The 18,096-nt window shown below is 33.6% G+C and overlaps 1 protein-coding gene across 7 annotated transcripts in view; it reads left to right on the top strand.

Moving 5' to 3' along the window:
• The window catches only part of LOC106670654 (calcitonin gene-related peptide type 1 receptor-like), a 149,003-nt gene that overhangs the window by 69,485 nt on the left and 61,422 nt on the right, over positions 1 to 18,096 (top strand). For 3 of the 7 annotated variants that reach the window (XM_024226600.1, XM_014401184.2, XM_024226601.1), the window contains one exon: positions 3,476 to 3,560. The exons of the other annotated variants lie outside the window; for them this stretch is intronic. The gene's annotated coding sequence lies outside the window, so the exon portion shown is untranslated. The remainder of the gene's footprint in view (positions 1 to 3,475; positions 3,561 to 18,096) is intronic. 7 annotated transcript variants of the gene reach the window in all.

The raw sequence follows: 18,096 nt of genomic DNA, 5'->3' as shown, positions 1-18,096 counted from the left end.
TTGTATTCCGGGAAATAGTTTTGTCTTGAGTTAATTGTTAGTTAGAAGACTTTCCTGCAAGGATGCAACGAAATGCCCCGATAGTTCCATTAGAGGGAGTAGATTTTACCATTAGGACAAACTTAATTTAAACGAGGGCTAGAGGCAAAACCCTTCTTCCCGACCTGGATTACATTAACCTTTCGTAAGCATTGAGTTAAAAGTCAATGTAATCGCTCGAAACGTTTCGAGGAAAAAATGTTTGAGATGTTGAAGTTTCGATCCAAAAACTTGAATTTAAATAATGTGACTGACTGATGAATAATTAATTATTCTTTCTGACTACTTGCCTATTTTCTTAATAACTTTGCCACTGCGTAATGTTATGAAACATGATAAAACTAAATATTTTACAACTGATTGCTTTATGTTTTTCTCAGAAAATATCATTTAGTAAAGAAAATCAATACTGCGTGATATTGATAAGCTCTTCCTTCCTATTAAAAAATAAATATACTCAGTAAAGTACTCAAAGCTACAAGGAAAGAAAACTGTTTACATTGAAGTTTGTAATGATGTATAACGGGCTTGAGGTTTGGACGAGTTCAACCTGCCAGAAAATTAGAGAGTTTACAAGATATTTCCGGAATTTAGGGTTTTTGTTGACAAATCCAAAGGTCATTTGGCGTCGACCGATATCTTAAAAACGTAGAAAGTTATATTTTAAGAGCACCCTCTTGGCATAGATAAAACGATAAATCTTCCACTGCGCTCTCCGTTTAAATAAATAATAAACTAACCAACCTTATCCTCCTTGTCTTCTACTTCTCGTATAACCTGTAACCATTCCGATCAGCCAAAAAGAAATACATTGTTACTTTGTGTTATACATAAACACACACACACTCACATATTTTTTTTAACGAACGGCTATAGTACAAATGTGCTAAGAGATTTGCATAAAACTGACAACCGGTAAACATTCTACCAAACATGATGTAGGCTGCGATGAATATTTTTAGAAGTATTCCTTCTTTTGACATGTGATTTTTCTTTCGCTAAAAAGCCATTTCGATGCCTGACAAAGGTGAAATTGTATTCGTACGTAAAAGGCCGTCAGAGGACGAGAATAATTTGTCAACACAGAAAGAGTATATAAATAATGTGTAATATATAAATAATGATGTGTGTACTTATATATGTTAATTTAGGGCTGATGGATCCATACAACACAGTAACGATAGAACTCAACAGCACTACTATATCTTTCTTAGATTAATAATTACTAAAACTGAAAAAAAATCGACTTATACAGAAAAATAGTAGCGGCCGACATCATAAAAGCCGAAATCAATTTAATAAACAAAACGTACACAAAAACAGAACCTAAAGGAAAAAATATATAAATCTATTAAACAAATTAGAATTAAAACAGGACAATTAGGAGTTTATGTTCTTTAGGTTCCAAGGTTTTACAGATTTTAGCCTTTCAGTTAGTGTAAAAAGTGATCCTTCCATCCCCCATAAAAACTACAATAAATAATTTTACATTATGCAAAAATCTAATGTTGGCTATTGAAATCACTTAAATAAATAAAGGCAGGGACGATTGGGTTAGTTATTTGACAAGTTGGCCTTCTCTTTCAAGATTAACTGGCAAAGGACGATTCCAAGGATTCTAAAAAGGAAAAGGATCCCTAACAAGTAGAGACGTTCACCGAATCGGAGCCTTAACAGGGAAGGGGGCTATGTATAAAAGATTTGGTTAGTTTAGGGATTGAGAACCCGTGTTGACACTAACTCATTTACCTCTGGGGAAGATGGGCCGGTGAAGAGAGCAGAAGGGTGTTTTAAGAGGGAAACTGGCACGAGTTGAGCCTTGATGTCAGGCGGTTTCATCCTTGGTAATAATAAATCATTTTCAAAATGATTACGGTTTCGGACCGGTCCTTCAACGACAGCGAAATTGTGTTATGCCTTTCATTTTCTTATATTAGCACTGTAGTCATGTTTTCCTCGCATTTTCCATGAGAAACCTAATTTGGCCCCACTTTCCACCCCGGTTACATTTTCTTTAGCACATCGTTTTTCGGTCATTATGAACCTTTCACAGAACACATCTTTTGTAATTAGCCTGCGCTCTGCAGCTGTGTTGATGCTTCATTTATTTATTCCTGATTGTAAAGTAACACCGTTCCATCGAATATATTTAAACAGATATAGAAAAGATAAATATTGTACATTCAAAAAGGTCTTGGTTGAAATGAAAAATTAGTGTCACGAGAAGTTCGTGGGTTCGAATCCCGCTCGTGACACTAACTTTTTCATTTCAACCAAGACCTTACATAAAAAGAATAATTAATTAAAGAATGTAATTTGGTCAGTTAGATCACTAAACATAATGTATTTAATATTTAAAAAGAATGATATAAGAAATTCACAAATTCGTAGATTTTTTTTCTCTGGAAATATTAAAGTTTTCCTTCAGAACCCGACATTTTACTCTATAGAATAACTGGTTTTAAAAAAAGTGAAAATTGTTGAAAATTTCATTTGTATTTTTTTAAGCTTAAACTAAAAAAACATTCCGATACTCTATAAATTAAACGGAAATTATCAAGCTTCGAAGAAAAATTTCAACATCTTCAGAACAAATCGCAGAATTTTCGACTCTCCCTATATTTTTGTGAATAGAAAGCACTTTCAAAAGGTGAAAAAATTCATCGATTCGGTCTAGCGAATTATCAGGTATTATCAGGTCGTTCTTGTGGTCTCGTGCGCGTACAGGACTAGTCCTTTGGCCAGCCACCGAATACCAGCCTCAATGCTGTAAGCGATTCAGCACGTCCTTGGATTCCTGCAATCCGGGAAGGATTCATCCTACCTCATGGGCACTGACTCCTTGAGTGCGTTGTGGACAGATTCTCGGTGGAACCTCTCGTCGTGCTATTGTTCGAAATATATGCTGAGCTGGAGCGTCTCGGAAAAATGGTGGTTGTTGTGTGGGTAGCTGGACACGTCGGACTGAAAGGCAACGAACGTGCAGACGATGCGCGTACGTGTCCGACATGCAGAGAAACCTAACTCAATGTGTTCAACTTAATTGAAGGGTCCATTGGCTTCATATAGGGAGCGAGTAGGAAGGTTTCCGAGTTTGAGAATTGTTCTCGAGATCGACAGCAAATCTTTGGGTCTCCAATTCCGATTTCTGGAGGGAATTTTGGTAGGTATAGATAGTACTTTTATTGGTAAAAATAATTTGTATTATCATTATATAGGTTATAATTTATTATAAGGATATAGCATTAAACCTTTTTTTAACAAGAAGTTTTTTTTCTGCGTGTAATGAACTTGAATTTTATCCGTTTTCGATCATTTCGGTTTGCCTATTTCACTATTTTTGTTCAGGCTTCTCGTTATCTTCAGTGAATTTTGTTTTTAAATAACAATTGTTTTGTTATTATTGTAATTATTTTCTGCTCTTCACATTTTGCAGTTTCCACAGAGCTGTCTACGGAAGATAGTGCAGCTTAATTACTGGAATGAAGAATTGAAAACTTAACGGTAGAGACCAAGTCTAGGTAAACCATTTATTATCCTAAGTGGTCATAAATTTAATCCATACACGTGTGTGAATAAACCGCTTTGTTGCATGTTTTACCGCTCTCTATTCTTATTATTATTCTTATATATTATTGAATTCGTCTAAAATTCCATTGACGCTTTGAACAATTTTTTTAAACTTTAGATATCGTTTTCTTATATTTGACCTCAACAGTTAATCTTATGATTTTTCCTTCTTGAAGGTGGGATAATAGGTCATCTCAAAAAGCCACAACCAGTTTTTATCCAAAACGCTTCGGATTTATTTTAATCCTTCCTCAGGTGAGTTAACGCCTGTACACAGAACAAATATTTTTTACATTTTTAGATCAACATGGTTATCATTGTTTCTTCACTACTTACAATGGTTAAAAAAGTGGTCGTCAGTCATTAATATTTTATAACAGTTTATTTTAAAAAAGAGCCAGTTTGGTACACAACAAATTTTATTTATTTTATTAACAATATTTTAACGATAATATTTTAACAATTATTATCAGCACTATCACAGATTTTAAGTTTCCTCCAGATTTTAAAATTGACTAGATTATTTTTATATATTGTTTAACAAATTAAAATAGCAATCACTTATCATATCACAGTCTTGACGATAATTAACAGACAGTTTATCCTTTTTTATGTAAAGGGCCTCCAGGAACTTTCGTTTTTTACTATTTCGTTCCTTTGTAACAATATTAACATCATCAAATAAAAATGTATGACAATCAACAACTGCATGTTGTGCCAAGGCAGTTTCATTGTTTTTACTAGTTTGGACTGTGTATTTATGTTGATAAATTCTGTTCTTTAGGTATTGTTTGATTTCACCATATTCACCATTTCACCACTTTCTTGCAGTCTTTACATTCAATTTTGTATACCAGGCCTGATTGTAGTCCTTTTTCAATTTTATCTTTTAGCGGTGAGTAGTATTTTTTAACCGCATTACTGTTTCGGAAGGCCAACTTAACTAGAGGAAACTTCCTTTTCAGACAACTTCTCAACTGTTCTGACAACCCTTGGATATAAGGGAAAATGATATAGGAAATTTCAGAATCATTTTCATCTTCTAGGATTTCCGAGTTTTCGTTTGGGTTTATCTTCCACAGATCTTTATAAATTTATTTACCATTTTTCTCGGGTACCCATTCTTTTTTAAAATTTCCCGAACCAGTGTTTTGTCTTTCTTGGTAACACCTTTCGACGACAAATTGAAAACCCTTCTTAGTAATCCAATCAGCACGTTAACTTTAGTTGACCAAGAATGGGAGGATATACTGTATTAGCCGGTTCGATGCCATGGTTTGGAGTACCAACTCGTACTCAGATTTCCATTAACCTTATGTGTTACTTTCACATCCAAAAACGCTATACAACCGTCTTCCTCCACCTCACAGGTGAAATTTAGTCTTTCATGGTAACTGTTAAGTATTTTCAGTACCTCATCAATTTTATCTATTGGAAGGGCCGTCAAAATGTCGTCCACGTATAAATACAAAAAGGGGGGGGGGCAAAATCAAGTTTCGCCAAACACACGTTCAACAATTCAGACAGCGGACCGCGGTAGCCGAGTGGTTAGCATGAGAGACTCTCACGCCGCGGTCGTGGGTTCGATTCCCACCGTCGCCTCTGGCCCTTTTTTCCCGATAACTCCCAATTGAACAACATATATAAGAATTCGTCATGGCTAATATGCAAAGATCATAAGGCCAATATAAAAAATAATAATAATAATTCAGACATCTCCAGATCAGAAGCACTGGACTCAACGGATTCCCCATTGCCACTCCAAAAATTTGTTTATATGTTTTGCCATTACAATGCACAGAATTTTATACATACAAGAACAGCAAAATTTTAGTAATTCAAGAAATCTATCTTTTGGTATACATGTGTGTTCTTCGATTAATGGCCATTTATTGCCAACATTTTCTAGTATTAACTCAATGGGCAAATTAGTAAACAATGCACTCACATCAAAAGATACCACTTTATAATCATTAGGTAACTGAAATTTTATTATTTTCTCTTTAAATTCCAAAGAGTTAGATATGTTATAGGAATTAAATTTTCTAAAATGGCTCAGCGTTTTTACCAGAAATTTTGACAACTTGTAGGTGGGAGAGCCTATCCAGCTAATAATGGGCCTAAGTGGATTGTTTGTTTATGAATTTTCGGCAAACCGTATGCTCTTGGCGCAACCCCGTTGTGGCATTTTAAGTGATATCCCTGTTGTGGGGAAACAAGCCCGTCCTTTATTAAATTAGCAATTAGTATATTATTTTTCTTTTGAATACCGGGCGTGATATCTTTTCTAGACAAAATGTAAGTATTTGTATCACCTAATAGTATTTCCATTTTGTCTTTATACTCTTTATTGTCTATGAGGACCGTCTTATTTCCTTTGTCCGATCTAGTGATTAACACATCTGTCCAATGAGGTGATGTTTTTATTTTTATTTTTATTATGAAAGTTTGTCATTATATTGGTTATTGCCGCCCTAACTTCCCCTTTAAGGTTTTCATCTTGTTCTTTACTTAGGAAAACTTCCAGTTCGCATGTGTCCATGACTGTCTTGCTTGTTAATTTACTTTTCAAATTAAATTTTGGACCAACTGACAATATTTCAACTATTTCGTCCGATATAGGCTTATCTGTCAGGTTTACGACCCAGTCTTGTTGGACTTCATTGGACTCCCTAGAAATTCTTCCGTTTCTTTCATTTAATGATAATTCTTTGGTCTGTGATAAGATGTTGATAAGAGGTCGAACGTCACATGAGAGGTTGTGATAAGAGTCTAGTCAGGTTCAAAATATTAAAACGTTTTTTTCGTAATCTGAATAAGTACCACACTGGCTCTTTTTTAAAATAAACTGTTATAAAATATTAATGACTGACGACCTCTTTTTTAACCATTGTAAGTAGTGAAGAAACAACGATAACCATGTTGATCTAAAAATCTAAAAAACATTAAATTAAAATAAATCCGAAACGTTGTGGATAAAAACTGGTTGTGGTTTTTTTGAGATGACCTATTATCCCACCTTTAGATATCCTTTTGCAAGACTGATTTTGAAAAAATATTTTCTTCATTGCAATACGCAGAATCAACCTAGAAACTGACTCTTGCGGTAGGCTAATAAAATATCAGGATATATAACATTTTATAATTGTTTGGGTTATTGCATTCCAACATACTAGAATGATATAGGTTTTCTGAGAGCGAAAAATTGCATTTACCAGCGGGCGTTGTAAAAGTATGGCTGTTATACTAACTCATGTTTTTCAGCTGTCTTTAATAGAACGATGGAAAGAAAATAATTTATATCGCAATTTTTATATTATTGAAAAACACAATTATTTCAAATTACTACGTATTTTCTACTAGAAGAAGTTATAATTGGATTTTATTTGCAAATTATTTTTTGATATGAAGCAAGACAAAATTGAGTATATTAATGAATCACAGATTGCTTTTCCTGTCCCGTTTTGTTTCTCGATAGGTCTAATTCCAAAATCAGTTAAACATAACATTTACCAAGTTTACCACTTTAACCATGACAATCCCCTGAAAGCAATATATGACCAATTAACAAAATAATATTGTTTATATGCTTCCGCATAGCTGAGCGGGTGGCTTAATTAATTAATTAATTATTGTTTAAGGACAGCAACATACTATTGTCAAACAAAGTTGAACTCATCGTATTGATTTATTTCGAAAATGATTATTTATGCATATAAAAATAACGTAATTCAGAGAAAAAAAATCATAATAAAAATCTATTTTATTCAAATTTTTGCATTCTCAGCTAAAATAGTTCTTTTGTAAATCACTAGGACGATGTAACCAATTTATCAAAACTATTTTGTTGTTCAATGATTTGACAATAATTGATTTTTTGATGTGGCATTCTGTCATAGGTGTTTAAACTCCCTTTTGCTATTTTTCCCCTTTTTCAACAAGGTTTCGGAGAATTTTTTCCAGTTTTTCAAATTGGCATGTGTGCAGATAAACAGTTGCTCATTAGCTTTGCATAAATGTTTTTTTAATGTATAATCAGCCACCTTCTGAACGTTATTTATTAAATTTCCTAGTTTTATGCAAGAAAACGTTAAAGTATGGGTTTACCATGATGGGTAGCAAAATGTAAATTGTTCTTCGTTTTTAATATTACTTTTTTGTTTTCGGCTTTTAAGTTTATCATTTTATTTTAACGGTTTAGATTTAACAGAAAGAGAAAAATTTGAGAAACAGAAGCCTATATAAATAAATTTAACAAGTAAAAAATAACAGCTTATCTGAACACTGGCCGTCTTGATAAAGGGATGAAATATCCCTGAAACGTCGTAAATAAAAAATGTAAAAAGAGAAGCACATGTTTCAACATTTAGTGACTGATGATGATTTAATGGAATTAAAAAGTTATACGTAGATTTTTGCCATTCATTAAAGCCATATATGGTTAGATATAAACTCGTCTTGAAAGTGAAAAAGTTAAAAGCTCATGTAAGAAAAAAAATGAAGTGGCTTGGATTTAAAGATTCGATGAGACACCTGGTGTTAACAGCCCGCCTTAAGGCCGTCGTCGTCACCAAAGCTGGCTTTTCCCCATTTCAGAAAAACATTATTTGATCAAACTCGACAGAAGGGCAAACCCACAGATTTTCACTATGGGAGAAAAGAGAGATACAATTTTTCTGTTTGTTTAATACTGTAGTGTTGATGGAAAAAATAAAACTGGCGTAGGAAATAAAATTAGAGACGTAATTGAAAAAACTAACAAAAAACCGAGAAACTTCTTCACTACACGCAAATATTCATTTCAAACGAAAAAAATTGAACATGATCCTTACATTTTCAAAGGTTTAGGCAACAATCTAATCATAACCTTTTTATTTCTAAATTGTTTAATTTTATTTAAAAAAAGATTTAAATTAAATCATTTTTTTAAATGCGAATGTTTTAATGCGGGTTAATCGACACAATAGGGAAAAGTTAATTTAAGCGTGCTTTTAACTGCTTGATTGCCATTTCCCTAATACAAAAGTAATCACACATTCACGATTTCTGAGTGCCTGGTGACAATTTAAACAGGCGCTTTTCTAATCGGAATGAAAGCGTTCTCATGAATAAAATATAATTTTACTGGGTCAGCATTAAATAACTGAACATGAAGGAATATAACATCCCGGGTAATTTTTTTACCAACTTGCTTGATTAGATAATAAGAACATAGGTCAATTAAATGTATCTTCGGGTACAGTTAGAAAAGACTTTGGTCCCCGTGAAGCATTCTCGCCGAAAAACTGGCAGCAAAAGTATTATACTCTTTAATTGTACTATGCAAAATAACATGGCTATTTAACTTAAAATCTATCGGTTATAAGTGTAGAATTTTATGGAATGCAATGCAAATATATTGTATATAATAAATTCTATAAAGTATATAAAAAATTACGTCAAAGAAATATTAAGATATAAAATAACTCCTACAACATTACAAATTCAGAAAGTTAGAATGCTAAACCCGCACGACCGTCAGGTCTTTCAGAATGGTATTGTGAGCGCCGTTTTAACCATGTTTTTCCAAATCACTTAAAAAAAACTTAAGGTACAACTGGCCAAACTTAAATGTACAAAAAATACTACTTCATGTAATAAATAAAACAGTCATGTCTTTGCTCCCTACAGGGAGCGTGTAGGCCAGCCATCCAATCTGAAAATGGTACTCGACCACTGCAGCGAGTTTCCGGGTCCCCTGTACCGCTTTTTAGGTGAAATTGGTGTTTTTTATTGTATATAATATGTCTTATGTGTTGTGTGTCTATATGTTTTGTTTGAATGCATGTATTTATTAGCGTGAATGGCGAGGGGTGAGGGTGAAATATAACGTCATCATGCCCCTCGAACGTTGAGAGCGTATGAGTGTGTGTTCGGGGTCGATGGCGAAATATTTATAAAAGTACTCCATCGACCCCAATCTAGATTAGTTTGAGTATAGGTCGGTGAAGGAATATCAAGTACTCCACCGACCAAACGGAATGAGTGTACTGCATGGATGTATTTATTTGTATGAATGTAGTGTTTAAAAGGGTAAATAGAATATAGACTTAGTTGGGGGCTGAAATGACCTAGATGTCGGAAGCCACATTAAAAAAAAATCAAATCCTTGTGGTTCTGTACCCATAGCATCCAGCCATGGCCCACTGACCCATTATTTTTAGTAATATCGCTTGGGCCAAATAAAATTCCGAAAAAGTTAAAAAAAATATATATACAAAACAAATTTTAGATCATCTTTCAACAATATTCCTCATCATGATATACATACAAAAATCACCGGTGTACCATTGAACACAATTTGAATATCCCCTTTTCCTTAAGTATTTAGTCTATCGTATCAGGCCATATTAAAAACTACCAAGTCAAAAAGCTCCAGGATATGATTTAATTACAGCACAAAAATTACCAAATTTTCCCAAGAGAGATTTACTTTAATTATCCTACATGTACAATGCCAGAGCCTATACCCAGATCGACATATTGTCATTGCAATGGACGTTCTCAATAATTAAAATGATTAACAAGCCAATTAAACCTTCTGATCTTCTTAATTCCTATTAGCCCATTAGTATCCCATCTATCGTTGCAAAAAGTCTGTAAGTCTAAAAGTCTATATAAACTCCTCCACCATAGATGATTCCCCAAAATTGAAAATTCTAATACTATTCTCGATCAGCAGTTTGGATTCCGCTCATATCATTGGACAACTGCAGCGTGTTGGTACCATATCGCCTCATCACTTAAACAAAAACATTACTTGGGTGTTATTCTTGATTTAGAGTAGGCTTTCAATCCAGTCTCGCTCTGGGACTTGCTTTGGAAATTAAATAAAATCCTCCCTCAAGCGTACTATCTCATACTAAGGTTATATCTGACCAACCGATTTTGCTGCGTCCGTCAAGGAACTGAATGTGTGACTAATGTACGTATTAGAACGAATATTCCTTAGGGTAGCTTTCTTGGCGTAATTCTTGTTTCATATGCACTGCACATATTCCGATATCTGTTAACATTTCAATACTTTCAGCCGTGATGACACAGCGATTCTTACATGTAATTCAGACCCCTCCATAAACACTCAATAGTTACAGCAGCATCTAAATGAACAGTACGGTCCTCAAAGTTGAGAATGAAAATAAATTTAACGAAAAGCGTATAGATAAATTTTTACTTTGCGTCAAGATTTCTATTTCCAGTGAGTGTAAATGGGACCCTATTGCCTACTACGGACCTTGTGCGTTTTCTTTTCATGGCTAAACGATTAACTTTGGAATCTCCACATAAGGCTGAAAAGGCAAGAAACAAACCGACGTTTTAATTTACTAAATAGACCACATGACTTGTGATCAAAATTAGATATTGACAACAAACTTATAATTTACCAAACAACATGACACGTCTCTGGGTGTTTAAAGTTTGGGCTCAACATAGAATTGCAGTTTACAACGTTTTCACTCTATTCTGCCAAAATTCTCCGTTAACTTATAAATATTCTTTTTTAAGTTTCAAATCATACAATTCAAAATCTCTATAACCCATTTGTACATGACCTCATAAAAACATGCTATAAAAATTTAATCAATCGCTAAGTATTCACAATAATCGACGACAGTTATCTCTTCCAAATCTATGAGAAAATCCTCCAAGGCGATTGAATCAAAAGTGATGCCTGAGAACTCCTCAGTGAGTGAATTGACGTGGTTTCAGTGTGAAAGAGTGTGGTCACTATACTGTTCTCCTACAATTGCCTCAAATGATACTATCAACATAAACCAAAAATATTTAATAAGACAGAACTTTTAGTTGCAAATAACACATAAATGAAATTTAAAATGGGTTTCGTAACAATATAGAGTATTAAGTCAACATTTTTAAAGAAATATCTCTCTTGGTTAAAGGGTATTATTCTTTCCTAATTACATGACAACAATGTTTTTATGCTGCAGTAATAAGTCTACAAACAATTGTTAAGAAAAAAGACCATTTAGCAGACATCCTTATATCAGTCATATTATACTGGAACAAAACAAGTAGACCATTAGGCCAAGCTCTGAATTTGTTATTATAAACATCTTTTTTTATTTTTTGGTTTATGATAGAAAACATTTCCATGTGGTATTTTTTAATTAATAAGTACATACATTACTTATTTACATTTATCTTGCGTTTCGGGAATTTACAATCATCATCATAATATATATATATATATATATATATATATATATATATCAGATATAGGTTCGTATGTGTGTTAGTGATAAAAACGAAAACTACTGAACCGATTCCGATGAAACTTACACACTTTGTTTTTATTAGTGCCCGGCGGGTTTAGAGAATAATAAATAATGGGCGTCTGGATGGTAGAACGTACCAGAAGTAAAAATTACCAAGTTCGATATATTTAGTTTTTTAAATGTTTTGGTGGTTTCTTACTACTTAATATAATAACATATTATTTGGCTGTATTCTGAAGTGAAGTTTTGTAAGTATACCTAATAATGTTTAATGCTACATTCTGATTTTTTGACTATCTGTTGTAGAATTGCGTTTTGCTGTTGTTTCAAATGCCACCCAAACGACAACATATTGATCGAAGAATAATATTAATATTATTATTAATATTCAAAGGAGAGGATATGCTAATACAACATATCCCAATGATACCAACAGAAGTGCTTTCCAACTCAAACATTTGTAATTTTCAATTAAACTGGTTTTTGCAGTAATATAAACAAATTTGATAATCCATTGTTTACTCATGGACAATTGTAGGTTGCATGCTCCAGGAAGGGGGAATTGTTATTTATTTACCAAATGGAATTACCAAAAGTATTGTATATCCAAAGCAAAATAATATTGCATATGTACATATCTAATTGACTAAATACAATCATTGATATCAAACAGTCCATTCTGTTCTTTTACTTTTTTATAGCAATAGGAATATGTATATTCAAAATAATGTGTTTATTAACACTTTATATTATCCTCATCGGCAACTCCGGGTTATAAAGCTAATTTTTTTTAAAATAAAAAACGACATACGTGTAACATTGGTATTTCACAACAATATCTGACAAAAATAAATATTAAAAAAATGAAAATGAATAAATTTACGGTTTAAAATGATTTAATTTACCTAAGGACGGACTATAGGATCACGGTTTGTATTTTCATTTATAAATGCTTTACACTCAAGCATTTTATATTATCCTATTTATTTACTTCAGAATGCGGGTGGATTTAAGGCAGCTTGTTCTATTATTTTCATGTATCGTTCACCAATCATATTATATACATTACATAGCTTTACAATTGTCAATTTTGATGACAATATATTATAAAATTTACCGATTTTCGATCACTGTGTGCCGTGTTCAATGGAAGGCAGATTGAAGAAATGTCCCTCCTTGAACAACGTACGTATATATATTCGCGAACGGGTACAAGGCAGAGCAGCTTGTCATATCCGTCGAAATTAGCAAAATACATCAAAAACAGAAAAACCTCCATAGTGCATGGATTCGCTCAATGTTGTATTAGAAGTTCGGACATATGCGTCTATGGATCTTATAGTTGAACATAAGAACAATTAATAGGAATCAATGACGATAAGAAGAAGGTGCTGATCTGGTGTTCCAAGGGGGTTAAAACAATCGAAGCGACTAAAGAGCCCGCATCAGCACCTGAACCAACCCAACCTATCCACTCAGAAAATGTGATAAGATTAATGACTAATACGGTAAAAGACAAAGGTTGAATTCACTGGATACGGACTTCTGCAAAATTACGGCAAATAAAAATTAGCATTTCTAATTAGATTAGCGGGTGGAGGAAGGAAAGGGATTTTCGAGGCTACGAATGATGATGATCATACATCATACCATCAGACATGGATACTTACAAATAAATATAAGGAAAGTATATTTTACAATGCAGAAAATTAGATGCAGGATGAGCTACGGAGTCCTTCCTGATATAGCCTAGTAGGGCTGCGGGCACGGATTGCTGTTTCTGTCCTTCGGGCGAACACTGTTTTTAAAATGTACAAAGTATATTTTATTTATGTGTTGTGTCCCGTGATGGTGCGTATACAGATACTAGCAGAGGTATATACAACATGAAGTAACAACGAGAGGCTAGCAACTTAAGAAAATAAGAGAAAAATTATGAACAAGTCAGTGAGAAAATTTCGTGAAAGAAAAAGAACCCGCAGAATTTTCCGTTTCATGCGCACAGAGCCTGCAATGACAACGAGACGTTTTTCGGCCCATAACTAATAAAAAATACGTTTCAGCACACATGGTACCCTCTTTTCATACCTAACATAAGGACAAAATTTATATTATTCATATACGTACCAACCATAATATGCGTAATTCTGAATTAGTTTACTTTATCGCCGTCAATTGCTGGACCCAGGAGATCTGTCTAAACCATCTTTTATATGAATTCGAGTGTGCCCTAATATATTAAACGCATTTTATAGTGTAAGGCTAAACTTAAAGTCCCACCTTAATAACTAACTGCATTAAAAAAAATTAATACAGCATATTCAATATAATATTTGTCACACAATGTAATTTATAACTTATTTATAACTTTATTTATTTATTTTTCATCGTTATCTAAATATATCATACTTCGCTGAAGTGGTGAAAGAGGCATTCGCGAAATTGTAGCAATACATATCTGAGTACCAGAATACGATTTTCAATGATTTTTTCCAGTCGCTGCTGCCGACAATTGAATTTAGAAGGCTGAAAGGAGACGCCATGTTATCCTAGATTTTTAAATAAATTTAAAAAAAACAAAGGAAAACAACTAAAAGGAAACCTCCTCACATGTTTCATGTAATGTATGTATTTTTCATTATTTGCCAAACTGTAAACGACTCATATCCGTCCATTTTGGATAGGGGATAGCGATAAAAGAGGTGGTCACAAGGTCTTCTGCGGGAAGACACACCAGTATCTTCCAAGCTGAAGTCCATGCTCTCGAGAGATGTACTCAATTCAACTTGAGTAAACGGTACAAAAACAAGACCATAGCTATCATATCAGATAGCCAAGCAGCCATCAAAGCGCTAAGCTCAAATATCATTAGTTCAAGTATGGTGCTGAACTGCAAAACCAAATTAAATATATTAGGTATGCAGAACAAAGACAGCCTCTGCTGGGTCCCAGGACACATGGGAGTAGAAAGCAACGAGAAAGCGGACATCCTTGCAAGGAAAGGGGCTGGTAACCCACAATATCAATGACTACCTCAGACAGAAGTGTAAAAAGAAAATGAGGGAACAATGGAATTCACTCATTGGACACAAACAATCCAAGAATCCCCTAACAAATTTTGGAAGGAAATAAGTTACAGAATGTCATAGGAAGCAGGAAAAAACTGGAAAAAAAACAGCTAAAGGACACTTAAAGAAGATTGAAATATGGCACATGCAGATTCTGCAAAGAAGCAGAGGAGATACCAACACCTACTAACAAATTGTGGTGCTACACTCGCTTGGGAGAGCTTGGGGATGTACAATGAGTCCATAGAAGAGATTCATCCACTGAAACCGGGCCTCCTAATCAAGTTACTTGATTTGAATTTTTCCTCTTTTAGGCAGAGAACGGGGTATAACATTCTTAAAGCGCGCAGTATGTTATACCCCGACCAATACATGTACATCTACAAAGTCTTCTGCACCTCGGTCTGAGGAGATTTATTTTGTTCCTCTGTTTTTTTATAACTCCTGACAAGCTTCAAGTTGTTAATTAACCTCCATAGTCTTGCCAGCGGCTCTTTAGTGTAGGATTTTGCTTGCGGCTTTTCCTATGCTAGTTGCAAGAATCTGCACCCACAAAGACGTAGTTACCTTAACAAAAAGGTTGCCGTTTCTAACAAGATATAAACATATGAACTTAATTTATCAAGGGTCAATAATCATTCATGTAAAATGAACGTTTAATTGCTAAAATTTCGATTTTTCGGCTACAAGCGGTTCAAAATATTAGTATCTAGAAATTAATAATTAGTATTAGAAGTAGTATTTAAAACGTAATAAAAGTAAACAAAGACTCTTTGAGTTTATTAAACGGAAAATAAGAAAACAAAGGTTTGTACAAATCAGATGAAAAATTCAAAAGTTCCAACTTCTTGAAAGATGCAAATCAGTTTTTAATATATTTTACTGTATTATTTTGTGTTTTGTTTGCTTAATGCTACAATAAAAAAACTGAATCTCATAGAGTTCGTAAAAATCTTTTTTTTATGTAATAAAACTTACAGTAGGTGTGATGTAGGTTTCAGAAAAACATTTTCTTTATCGTGCCAACGTTTCGATCTTTATTGAGCCCTGAAGATGATCTCAATAAAGGTCGAAACGTTGGCACGATAAAGAAATTGTTTTTCTGAAACCTACATCACACCAGACCGCATCTCACGATTTTTAAATAAATATCGATTAACGGTCACTAATCACCACACACTTACAATAGGGTTACAATTTTATTAGATAAGGTGTTCGTGGAATAAGTTGTTAAAGGATTAAATATCATGAAAAGCAAAATGTCTCGAATATAACTGAGAATCAGACTTTTAGAGATCAATAGAGACTTTTTTGTCCAATTTGACATATCGGATAACCTGCAGAAATGTTTATGTCTGTTCGAGGGAAACCCTGGAATGTTAGTTAAAGTCCATTCCTGCAACAAGTAACTGAATTTGTCGTCGAATTCTGCCAATCATTCGTTAGTCATTGTCTGAGCTCTGGAAATATGAAAGAAATTTCGGAAACCATTCACACTCCCAAAATCATCATCACTATCAGTGAAAAATCTGGAAGATTTTCCATTAATGTGTAGGCAGCTCGGCGCTCTAACAGGAAGGAAGACATACACCTGCTTAATAATAACGCATACCACCTCAAAAAAGAGCGATCGCTGAAAGGGGTTTGAAAATAAAGCACAATTTTGCTTTTAAATTGTCCTTCTTTGTGGTGTGAGTATTTTATGAACTGGCGAATATTTTTCAATAAATTAGTAAGTACATAAAGAAACTGTATATCTAAAGACCTGTAAACTGTAATAAGAGACTAAATCGGAGTTCAGTGATGATCAGTGTTAATCAAATTACTGACAAACTTCATTGATGAACCGCCATTCCGCCTAATTAACAGCTTCGGATTATTTAGCATAGGCTAATATAAATTTTATAACATCATTAACTTATTATCCTACTACTAAGTTAACCCTGGCAAACTATCGCCACCCTTGATTACATTGTAGGGATAAGCCTGCAACTTGACGCGTTTTCATTAATTTATACCCTGAGAATGAAAATTCAAGATGACGCTTAATAAATCTCCGTTCCTCTAGGACCGGAAGGTAAATCTAATTCATTTAACACTTCTACTATCGAGTTTATAGGGGCAAATTCAATAATCTCCGGAGGGTTTGGGGCAAGGGTGACATCTTACCAGAGCAAGTGGGCGGGCAGCCTTTTCCAAAGGGGTCGAGTTCAATTCTAAGGGTGGAACTGGAGCACTCAGAACGAGGGAAGACAGATTGAGGCGATTTACATTAATGACAGATTAGTGTGCATTGAATTTATTTGTTTAGGATTTGTAAAAATATTTTGTCCAACCCTGAAAGTTTCACCATTTCGACAAATTACCTTGTCCTCACTTTAACTTTATTTTCGAAACGCAAACAGAACATTAAAATAAGGCTTACTTAATAATAGCCAAAATATGTACAGTTTAAAAAAAATTGTAACGAAAGTACGGGAGTCAGTAAAATCCTTTTTTATTTGTCAAATTTATCTTTTTTATTATTTGCCGTCAAGTAGAAAAAGTCCCTACCAATGGATATAAAGCGGTAGATGGCAAATAAAACTGGATTTGAATTTCCAATGAAATATAAATAGGACAAAGATAAGAGCTCAAAATCGATCGGTTGAGATAGAAGAAAATTTAACCATGTCAATTTGCAAATAAGTTTCATTCAGCCGAGTTCTAGATCAAATATTCATCAAACACACAGAAAATCCATGAATGTTTTATCGTAAATTTAAAATACATATATGAAAATGGAGGTTAATTTAAGAGAATATATTTTTTATTTACTAATTCAACATCGCTTATAGAACAAATAAAATTTGTTAGGATTAGGATGCTTTTAACGCACATTTTATTCTAAAAACCCGTGTAATTAATAATGTCATGCCTTTTATATATTATAATACTAAAAAGTATGAACTGTCAAATCGTTAAACATTTACGAGTCTTTATTGCATAAAATCGTTTTAAAAAACATGTTGAACAAGTGCGATTCGATCAAAATCAACATCCTGTAACTTCGTTACGCCTGACTTGCAAAAAGTTCGAATTTAAAAGCAAGTAAAAATCATTCAATGTGATTTTCAAACCCGAATCAACCTTGCCTTCAACTT

The sequence above is a fragment of the Cimex lectularius genome, unplaced genomic scaffold (assembly GCF_000648675.2).
Source record: "Cimex lectularius strain Harlan isolate CLEC.00 unplaced genomic scaffold, Clec_2.1 scaffold85, whole genome shotgun sequence".
Classification (NCBI taxonomy): domain Eukaryota; kingdom Metazoa; phylum Arthropoda; class Insecta; order Hemiptera; family Cimicidae; genus Cimex; species Cimex lectularius.
The sequence above is the reverse complement of the archived record's forward strand: the minus strand, read 5'-3'. Positions and strand labels throughout refer to the sequence as shown.